At 36.1% G+C, this 10,169-nt stretch overlaps 1 long non-coding RNA gene across 1 annotated transcript; it reads left to right on the top strand.

Moving 5' to 3' along the window:
- Positions 1 to 1,690: 1,690 nt before the first annotated feature.
- Positions 1,691 to 4,094, top strand: LOC119990736. The gene is made up of 2 exons (XR_005466080.1): positions 1,691 to 1,809; positions 2,474 to 4,094. It is a non-coding gene; the product is annotated as an uncharacterized LOC119990736 (long non-coding RNA).
- Positions 4,095 to 10,169: the final 6,075 nt, after the last annotated feature.

Below are 10,169 nucleotides of genomic sequence, written 5' to 3'. Positions count from 1 at the left end.
CCATATTGATATGGCTTCCAAGCAAAAACATATGAATATAGACATGTGAACATAAAACTTCACATTGATAATTACAAACAAAAGCCACAATCACAATACAAAAGCTTCTACCCATAAGTGGCCATAACGCATCATGATGGATTGAATTAATTCACTGGTATGGCATCATGATGGATTGAATTAATTCACTGGTACTAGACTAGTAGTAGTGATAGTGAAAAAGACTGGGTAAGTTCTATGAAGAGGAACTGAATGAGAGCAACTGATTGCTATTCCTACAAAATATATCTAGCATGTACATATAACAAAAGGAACCACAAAAACAAAGACAAGAAACCAAAGGGAGAAAACAGGACAAGGAAGCAAAGAAAAAAGAGTAGCATTTTAAAACAGAAATCGTAGCAAAAGATAATGTAGTCAGAAAGCAGAGTTGGCTTTGTAGATTAGACATCAACATAATCAAGCTCTTCATTACTGCTGATAGAAAATTTGAGACTTCAAAAAAAAATTCAACTCTACAGATGGCATTGGAATGGAGCCGAATCATCACCCCTTTACACTTCTTTTGTTTTAAGCTGCGTAAATTATTTTGTAGGACCAGTCATTTGTACTGACTATTCATCTCCCTTTTGTTTCTAAATTATTCTTCAAGCTCTAAAAAGACATCCTGCATTCCTGCTGTGTGTGCATGAAAAGGATATGTTTGGAGTCTTTAAAACTGAGAATAATGTTGTCAGCTCCAAGCAATGTCAAAAACTATCTCAACCTAAACTACCCAAAATTCCCTATGGGTTATTCCTATCCAATATTTCAACATTGATAGCCACCCAGTTGTGGTTCAACTAAGTACATCAATTATAACCCATAGAGACGCACGCATACTATAGTGCATTGTTTTATATGGCATACTATCCAAGCAAGTGATTTCACATATTATGTTCAAAGAATCAAAGCCCAGATTATATATTATGTCCTCGTTTTACACATCAAAATTAACCCCCAAAACCAACCAATGAAAAACCTATATCAGCAACAAAAAAAAATAGAGATTCAAGACAAGTATAAAATTTCTAAATATTTAAGAACACCTTCGACATAAGGTACTCTTGACACAAACTTCTACACAGCAAAGGCACCATCACATGAATCCTTTGAAGAGTAAGCGAGAAGAAACTACACGAATGTGCAGAAGGTAAATATTGAATATTTGTCAAAATCGAAAAAATTAGATCTCCCTAAAATCAGAACATGCAGTCAAAATCAAGAACATTGAACCCTAGATTTTATTGTTTTGAAAGAATATCTTCAAATTAGATGATTTCACGATTCTTAGAGATGAGACAGAGGCAAAAACCTAGTGGAGGAGGGCTGTTTTTGTCGATTTCTTCAATACGGCACCCATGGAGAATAGAGAAAGCACTGGAGAAACTTCGAATCGTATGTCGCGAATGATCTCCACGATTCGTCTCCCCCTTAGAGGGTTGACGTGTCAATTTTTTTTGAGGTGTAAATTGTAATTTTACATATGTAGGGAGCGTTTTTTTCACTCCCTCCACCTGGGGACCCAAAACAGACGTAGAGAATGAAATAGAGATACATATAAGGATAAGGATTCTGCTGGGTCATGATTTTTGGATGTAGTCTTCAAATATGAGGATAGAGAGTGTTATAAAGAGACTGTTGGGAATGCTCCAAACACCTCTCCCCAACACCCTCAGTACTGATCTAGGTTATCCTTACTGCTCCCAATGCTCAAGGAAGGCATCAATAAAGGGTTTCTTGATTGAAGCTCATCAAATCCTCTTCCAGGTACTGCGATTTTGACTTCGGTAACAACCCCAGTTACTGATTTCGGCAATTTTGATTTGATTTAGTGTGGGTTGCGATTTCTACTTTGCTTTACTGTGGGTTGCGATTTCGACTTCAATAACAAAATTAGTTCCTGATCTTGGTAACGATTTAGTATGGGTTGCGAATAAGGCATGTTAATTTCGATCTATCTATCCCCTTTTTTATTTTGATTTAGTGTGAGTTGCAAATGAGGTCTGTCGATTTCGTATCCTAATTTTGACAAACTTTTTGATTTCGATTTATCTATCCTCTGATTTTGGCAATTTTGAGTTTTGTTGATAGAAATGGCTTGCAGATGTGGATGTCATGGTTGATAGTTGATTTTTTTTTATAAAGTAATTATTGGATTATTTAGTGCATTCAACTGGTGGATCAATATGTGATTACATTACAAGTGTCAATGTTTTCATTTGGTTAATTAATTGCCTTGTTGTAAAGCTTTCATTGCACAATTATTGACAAATTACAATTCGTCAACTTACTGATATGATAAATAGGGATATTTTGTTTCTTGTTTGATGACAATATCTGCATTGGCATAGTTTATTAATTTTCTTTAGAATCTGATGTTGGTTCTTCCACCTCATTAGATCTTTTGATTTTGTTATTTGTGGGTATCCAGAAAATGATGAAGATACGTGCATCTTAGTTACTATGAGGCCATTTGTTAGGCCATCTCCAACTGCTGCACTTGGTAATGGATTGGGGCCACTTTCTAGGACAACCAGTTATTATGCTCGACCATTTGGTGATGATAGTAGTCTAAGGCCATGGAATATCTTCCTCCAAATGAGACACGTGCATCTAGTGTTAGGCCGCCATCTATGCCAAACCATCCAATATTTAGACCTCAACTAAGACCAGCTAAATATTATGGCTGTGTCACTTACACTGTAAAAGATGCCCGTACTGGAGTTGTAGTTATTTTTGACGGACCTAGCACCATGGAAAGAATGAACTCCTCTATAACACAACAGATATGACATGTTTTGTATTAGTATTAACTTTTTTTTTGTGTCTTCTATGTGTTACAAACATTTGGAGGATCATCATCAGGATCTACAACAATCAGGATCTACAACAATCACCCTGTAGTTACCAAAAATTGTATGGCCCCACTGGGCCACATGATGACGAGCCCAAGTCTGGAATGCTCAAATTCACGGGCCCAACTGGCACACTCTAGCTCATACTGAGGCCTATAATGAAACGTTCGAGGCTCTGTCCGTTGATAACACGATCACGTGATAGCAAACAGTGATCCTGACACCATATTTGACAATAGAGGCTAACGTCCCCTCTTAGTATTGACGATGTCATTACTTAACAGAAACTTCCTCTCACCTAGCTATGGCGCGATCAAAAATAAGACGCCTGGACGCCCAGGAGTCAATTTGGCCCACGATCATTCCCTCCTAGGGAACATGATCCAATCCAGTTCACACCAACATCCTTGTACATGACAGATACGTATCTCCAGGTATGATCTCTTATCACATAATATCAATTCATTTATGGTTGCCCACTACTGCATTCCATTCTGTGATCAACATGTGTCCAACTCCCATCATATCATATGTCTTGACATTCCCATCCTGCTTTTCGTCTACCAACCTTGACACATCCGATATACTTGACTTTTATGCGTATATACCCTGGGTTTTACCAAAAAGGACACAAGTTGGTGACACGACTCCCAAGGTATGCCCTCACTTTCATATAAATACCCTTCTCCTACCTTGGAGAAGGGGATCCGAACATTGAGAATGAGACATTGAAACTCTCCGAACCATCACTGAATATTCAGCCACAAACACTCCAGCCATCGTCGGTCTCCCACCTCCGATCACCACTGACTTGATCGTCGGAGCCTCTACTCCGGCACCCCCTAGTTCGGTGTGAGAGCTTTCACGGTTGCTTTTGTTGTGACGTTTACAAGATTTAAAGGTGTAGATGAGCCTCCACGTAATCAAAGTTGACTCATCAACGATTGTAGAAAATTGCTCCTACACACCCAACACACACGAGTCCGTCAACAAATAAGGAGGATGATTTTAGATTGTCATTTTGTTGGGTTGTAATGCTATTTCATTTTAATTTGGTGATTTTATAACTATGGTACATCTTGGATTTGTTTTGATATGTGATGTTATCCAATTTTTGGACAGGTTCATGTTTGTGGATGTTGGACATATTCCTATTATGTTATGTGATTTCAAGATGGGAATATTCATGTTATGTTATGTTAATTTTGTTGATGTTGTTTGTGGATTGATATATTCATGGGCATGTCCTCTTATTATTTTGGATAATTCATTTATCTTTTTAAGGACGACGAAAAGCGTTACACATTGATAGTTTAGGGACATAACGTTGACATTTGGTAAAATTTGTCACTTAAGATTATCCTGATATGCCAACTAGATGTCATATATGGTTTTTTTTCGGCGTCTATCTCACTTAAAAGAGGAAACAACCACCTTTGAATAGTTTAAGAACAATTTTAAGAGCAGAAAAGATTAAGTACAAAAGTAAAACTAGAGGTATAGTTGAGTGATCAAATGTTATATTTTGTCATTTTTTATATTTCCAACTTCCTGTGCAACCATATCACTCCGGAAAATAGCATCGTGTAATTCAGTGTCAACACGATTCCTTAGCTCATTTTAAATATCCAAGATGTATAATTGAGCAAAACATGACCTCCCGTATTCAGGAAGTAGAGAAACGATAAGATGGTGGTTTTGATTGTTGAGTCGAAAGACATATGGTCCATTTGTGCTATTAATGTCAGTATCAACATGGCCTCCCATGAAGTAACCGCAAACGCAGAATTGTACGTTCCAATGTTATCCTTAAAGCAAGGTGACATTTTCCACCATTAGGAGATAGGAGAGCACACAGTAGCGTAGGAGGATCTTTTAACAGAGGTATCTTTACTCGCCTAGACATGCAGCACAATGCAAATTTTGGGGATGCTTGTTGCTTCGATTTTGTCATCCTCTCTTCATACCAGAGCATTGCACCACAATCTAGTTTTCTCTGATAAATTCCCCACATAAACCATCAAGTATCAAATACTACCTTGCATCGCATCCATTTGCATTGAAGTAAACAACATTAACTCTAAGAGAACATTATGTTTCAGATACAGGAGAAGAACCTAAACCGGGGAACAGAAAATTCATTTGGGAAATCGTAAAACCCTTGAAGATTATTGCCTCATCTAACCAAAGGATATGGCGATACCCGAATCAAGCCACAAATTTCTGCCATGCAACTCAACCATCTAAATTTCTATCATAGGAGAAGAACTGTGCATTAAAAAAAGCAACATTAACTGTATGTGAACATTCAAGCCATTTCAGTAAGAGTAGAAGAACCCAAAACAGGATTTAGAAACCTTCATACCCTAGAAGATTTGCCTAGTTTAGCCAACGGATATGGCCACGTGTCAATACACTGCTCTCCAAAGAAGCCCTGAGTTTCGTAATACTTAAAAGTATATTATTCTCTTAAAAAGATCATGTCAACTTAAAGACTTTGTTTGGTAGAGTTTATTTGTTATTAATATAAATTAACTTATAAAATGTGAAAAATAAAGTTTATAGTTGACGCTGACCTATAACTTAGAATAATGCTTGAGACCCCCAAAAAGTGACCCCCAAAAGACCCTCATTTGATGTGAAGTGTTGGATATGAAGTGGACCCTATATGTGTTGTTTTAATCAATGACTATTTTAATGCCACATAGATTTGGGGGTCAAATTTTGGGAGTCTCTAGCATTGTCCTATAACTTATAAGCTGTGAAAAAGATGGAATAAAAACTAAAAAAAAATTTTAAAAAAAAGTTGTATAATCTAGAGAAAATAATCGAGAAAATAGGCAACTGATATATTAACCAACGCGGTGTCGTGGAGCATGGGCGGTAACGGCCGTGAAATTAGTTTTTTCTTTGCTGATATTGTTAGAGATGTATTAGTTATATGAATTTGTGAAGATTCTTGGAAATCATATTATGGTCTTATTTTGAAGGAAATTCTTGGACGTCTAATTATAGTTTTGTGTTGGTGTCGATCTGATTTGGTGGAGACGAGCGGATGCAAGCGACAGTTAGCGATGGTGTTTCTGTCTCTTGGGTTGGATTAAGGTCTGAGAGAGGAAGCACAAGGTTAGCACGAAGGTGATAGGAAAGAGGAATAGAAAAATAAAATAATTATCTTATTATTTTGGGCAGGAGCGGATCTATTGTGGGCCGGTACACTAGAGTCTACTTATTTGTAAAAAAGTGCAACCATTAAAATATCCTTTAAAAAAATTCCAATGGAGACCTGTTAATAACCTCATATTTCATTTTCTCTCCCACAAAACCTTCCTCCTCATACCGTGATTTTCTCTTTCCATCACATCACGTTTTTCTCTCTACAAATTGCAAGAAACTATTGATTTTTGGACCTTAAAACCTCCATTTTCAGAGATTTCACATCCATAATAACGTTTCTTTCTCAATCTTGAGTGATACTATACTGATTTTCTGGAAAATGGTTAGCATATTACATATCCAAGGCTTTTTTCGGTTAATGGATACTTTGGTGATATTATCTGAAATTTGTTCGCCGAAAACCTTTGTTCGTTTTCAAATCATGTTTATATGTTTTGATTTTTGAAAATTTTTGGTTAATTTCTGGCACATTTGCTAGTTAGGGTTAGTTGGAATCTGTTAGGGCTTTTGATACAATATTGATACTCTTGTGCATTTGAGGCTTTTATGTGGTTAATTTTCATCCATTTTTCTTCAATATTTTCAAATTTTGGTTTGAATAATATTGTTTCTGGTGCAGAAGGTCCTTTTTTTTTTGAAATTTTGGTAAACAGATACTATAGTGAAACTTTTGTAATTGCAACAAATAATTGGTACTATAGTGATACTAAATGCGTATTTCATTAAATTGATATCAACAATCAATTTGTGGGAATGTAAGTGGTTGAGGGATTTTTTGCTTGGTTACTGGTGAATTTTAGTGTAGATATGACATTTTTCTTTGGTATTTTGTTGAACTGATACAATAGTGATACTTTTAAACAGAATATCCAATTTAGTGTTCAATTTATATATTTTCCTCATTAAATGATGATACAAATGTTGGAATATAAATTTGATTGCATTACATGTCTTTATGGTTCAATGGTATCATTTTAGTGGATTTTTTGTGTTGGTGATACTATAGTGATACATCTCTGCACCTGTAAATATTTTTTCAGAATTAGCAAGAGAGGTAACCAAGAAAAGAAAATCAAGAAATGAAAAGTAATTAGGAAGAGGAAGTATGCATACTGGTTCAATTGTATCATTTTAGTGGATTTTTGGTGTTGATGATACTATAGTGATACATCTCTACAACTGTAAATTTTTTCCAGAATGAGTAAGAGAGGTACAAACAAGACAGAGCGAGGAAGGAGAGAAGAGAGAACGAAGCATAGCCTGGATTGAGCAACGAAACATAGTCCAGATCTGTCAAAAACGGAGACAAGAGCAACTCGACACAGTCTAGATCTAGCAACAAAGAAGAAGGCGATGAAGAGAGGAGAAGCTCGGCCAAAAACAGAGAAGAAGGCAACGAAGAACAATTCAGGTCGAGAAGAAGGAGAAGGAGAAGGAGAAGGAGAAGGAGAAGGAGGAGATAACTTTTAGTAGAGAAGAATGAGAGAAAGAGGGGACACACAAGAGTTGGATAGTTGGAGGGAGGAGAGGGAGGAGGAGAAGAAGAAGAAGAAGAGTATTGTAGGTATAAACCAAAAAATATCTTAAGTCAGATGACCAAATTACCCTTAAATTACACTTTTTTACAATTTTAAAAAGGCCCATGACTTTTTTACAATTAAGTTGTCTAAAATGCTCTTAGTGTCAATTGTCTGATTTTTTTAACATAGTATATATATTTTGGGCCTTTTCTAATTTTGCCCAACCTGATTTCTAATTGTTGCCCACAACCCACCCTAACTTGTTAAATGGCCCAGCCCATCCCACATCTCGGCCCATGCAACCTGTCTTTACCACTATCCCAGCCCATGCAACCTTGTCTTTTTCCTCTCCTCCTTCCCCTTCACGTAAGAGAGACTATCAATTCGACTGAAAGAGAGTGCTAGTCTACAAGAGAAAGACGTTCGAAAGAGAGAGGCAAACTGGCAAAGCCACAAAGGTAATTCCCCATCTCCAATTTTCGGTATTCATCTTCTCCTTCACAACTACCTATTTGTCTTTAGGAATTGTCAATTACCCATTTGTCTTTAGGGTTAGGGTTTTCAAAATTCAAATTACTGTGGGTGGTCTTACTTAATTGTCAATTACCTATTCGATTTAATGAAAGTTAACAGTGAGTTGCTTATATGTCTTTTATGTATAAATCCTTCTGATTCATTTGCTGCGTTTGAAAAACAAAAGTTGATTCATCTTGCCCAATTTTATCTAAGGGATTTCTCTGATATAGAGTTTTTGGCACTTTTAGATCATCTTGATACTTGTGTTATTGATCTGCACTCTTGCATTGATTTCTCAGAACTAAGTGATCTTGCTCAACAACTAAGTGATCTTGCTCAACAAATAATTGATACTAGAAGACATAATGTATACACACTGGTTTATAGACTTCTAAGATTGCCATTGATTCTACCAATCACAACTGCTACAATAGGGAAAACATTTTCTGCCATGAAGATTGTCAAGAATTGGCTTCGAAATCAAATGGGCGACCAATGGTTAAATGATAGTTTAGTTATGTATATTGAGGAAGATGTTTTTGATACTATTCCAAATGAGGTCATCATAAAAAGATTTCAAAACATGAAAAATCATCAAGAACATTTGTAAATAAACTTTCAATTATTACTTATTGCTATTGCTATTATATGAACTTATAATTTTTAGTGTTATTTTTCGTACTTTTGCATATATAATTAATAAATAACCCAAAAAAATTCCGGGAGCGCTGCCTCAGACCCCCGTTAGGTTTTGTCCACTCTCACATAAATTTCTGCATCCACCCCTAATTTTGAGGGAAGGTGGAGTTTCTCCAACTTTGGAGCACAGGATGAGGGTTTCTCTATTTTGATATTGTATTTGAGGTATCGGTTGGAGATGGTAAATATTAAATGTAGTCCCTTAAAATAGTTTTTCATCTGTTTTGAAGGTTCCGTTGAAGTTGCTTTGACCCTACTTAATTAGGAGTTTTAACTTTTAAGAAAGGACCAAAAGCTTCGCAATTTTTGAAACAAAAGGCTGGAACCTAAAATCATTGCTTCAAACTGTTAATTTACTTGTTGGGTCATAGGATTGTCCGGTGCACAAATGGGAGAGCATATAAATAGACATTTTTAGCATGGGCTCGAGCTTGAACATATCTAATTAAGAATTTAAGAATGGACTGCAAGCTTTACTATTTTTGCCACAAAAGCTGGAACCTTGTTGTTCACACACATCTTGTATTGTCGGGCGTTTGATTAATTAAGTTGGTCATCTTGTCTACTTCTCCAAACGACAAACTTCCGCACCACCGCCCAGCTTTTCTTGCTTTCCAGACAGACTGATCACTGATGTGTTGTTGCCATCATGTCTTGAATCCGACCCCATTGTCATCCGATCGATTTAATCTTCCAATTATATTTGTTTTCAGTTATATTAAGAATTAATCTTCCATTTATGTATTTGTTTTTCAGTTTCGTAAGGCCTCTTTTGTGGGCATGCACACACAACCCATTATTATATTTGGAAACCTAAACTTTAGGGACAATACCAACATATTTATTAGGTCCTTGTCTCCCAGGTTCCCTATTTTGCAATCCCATCGTCTTTTTTTTCCCCTTTTCTTTTTTAGGTAATCACCTGATCGTGCCTTTTCTCTTATCGGTTTTGGTCTTTTGCAAATAAAAGCATATAAGGATAAGCTTCAAAATTTATTCATCCAAAGCAGTGCACTATGCCAAACTCGTCATGTGAATCCCAAATTTGTTGATTCATATAGACCAATCAAAAGAGTCTCACCGAAAGATAATGGTCGTTCATTTTTTAACACCCAAAATTTTTTTTGTTACAAAATCATCACTCACCCGGACAGATTGACCACTATTTCGATCAGGATACCTGCTGATGTGGCATTTAAGTCTACAATTATTGATAAAAAAATCCTTTTTTTAGAGAAGTTTTCGAGAGAGAGAAATGTCATATCATTTATTTATTAATTTTTTTAAGAGAACCAAGCTAATACCAAGGTTAGTAAGCATTTGTTGACTAGAGAATTTGCTAACTAAATGCCACATAAGC

This window comes from Tripterygium wilfordii, chromosome 22 (assembly GCF_013401445.1).
Source record: "Tripterygium wilfordii isolate XIE 37 chromosome 22, ASM1340144v1, whole genome shotgun sequence".
In the NCBI taxonomy this organism is placed as follows: domain Eukaryota; kingdom Viridiplantae; phylum Streptophyta; class Magnoliopsida; order Celastrales; family Celastraceae; genus Tripterygium; species Tripterygium wilfordii.
The sequence above is the reverse complement of the archived record's forward strand: the minus strand, read 5'-3'. Positions and strand labels throughout refer to the sequence as shown.